Source organism: Aplysia californica, unplaced genomic scaffold (assembly GCF_000002075.1).
Source record: "Aplysia californica isolate F4 #8 unplaced genomic scaffold, AplCal3.0 scaffold00211, whole genome shotgun sequence".
In the NCBI taxonomy this organism is placed as follows: Eukaryota; Metazoa; Mollusca; class Gastropoda; order Aplysiida; family Aplysiidae; genus Aplysia; species Aplysia californica.
The window spans coordinates 184,480-185,630 of record NW_004797481.1 but is presented as its reverse complement, the minus strand read 5'-3'; positions in this window follow the sequence as shown (position 1 = coordinate 185,630).

Below are 1,151 nucleotides of genomic sequence, written 5' to 3'. Positions count from 1 at the left end.
CGGTGTTGATTATAATTTAAAAAATGGATCGCTGCAAAGGGCAATAACTCGGTCATCTTTCCACCAATTTCAACAAAACTTTGACTAACCAAATTCGGCTAAGGAGACGTCAAATCTGTCAGTATAATTACGGAAAATCGACACTCGTGTTCGAAAAATGTTACGTTTGAAAAATTTCAACCAATTCAGTAAAACGCATAATTTACTTTTGAAAAATTAACCATAATGTATATTTGTGTATTTTACTTAAGCACAAACATATTTAAAAGTGATATTACGAAACAAATTCAAGGAAGGAGGTGGCTATTTGAATCATAATATTACGCTTCAGGTGTTGGCAATATCTCTCCAGACAAGCAGCTAGAAAATGTTGAATAACTCTGTGGCATGTTTCTGGGTCGGTTCCTTTAGAGCTTCGGTTCAACATTGAGTTTCAACTGTTTGCATGTTTGTGGATTACTTCTATAGAATCTTGTTTTTCAAAATGAAATCCAGAGGAAAACATTCACTTTGAAGGGGTCAAATGTTTTTGTAAAAAAAAGTATATGGCAATGTTAGTTTTAAATACATGAATTCTTCAATGCGCAAATCATACACGTTATGGAATGATTTTTAAGAAGTTGTATATTTTTGTGAGAGAGTGCAGTGGCGGAGCGGTTAGTGCCCTCGTCTCCGAAGCGTAAAGTCTGGGTTCGAGCCTCGGTTCGGACACTGATGTTTTTTTACGGACCCTCAGTAATGAGTACCTGGCTTCGAGTAGGGGAAGTAAAGGCGGCGTGGAAAGGAGCTGGCCACCTTACCACAATGTGCCGAAGGCCCAGGAAGTTGTCTCACTAACAAAGCAATCCCCAATGTCCTGATCGGATGCGGGAACAACTTTATTTTTACAGTTTTGCGTTTTACTCAATTTTGGTTGAAAAATTTAAGAACTCGAAATTTTTCGAACACATGATTTGATTTTCCTCTTATTAACGAATTCGACGCCCCCTTGGTTGCATTTTATATCCTCCAAGTTTTGTTGCAACGTGGTGCAAAAATATCCGCTTCCCTTAACAAGGATCTTATTTCTTTTAAACACCCGGCACATATATTTCCCCTGTCTGTCTGTCTGTCTGTCTGTCTGTCTGTCTGTCTGTCTGTCTGTCTGTCTG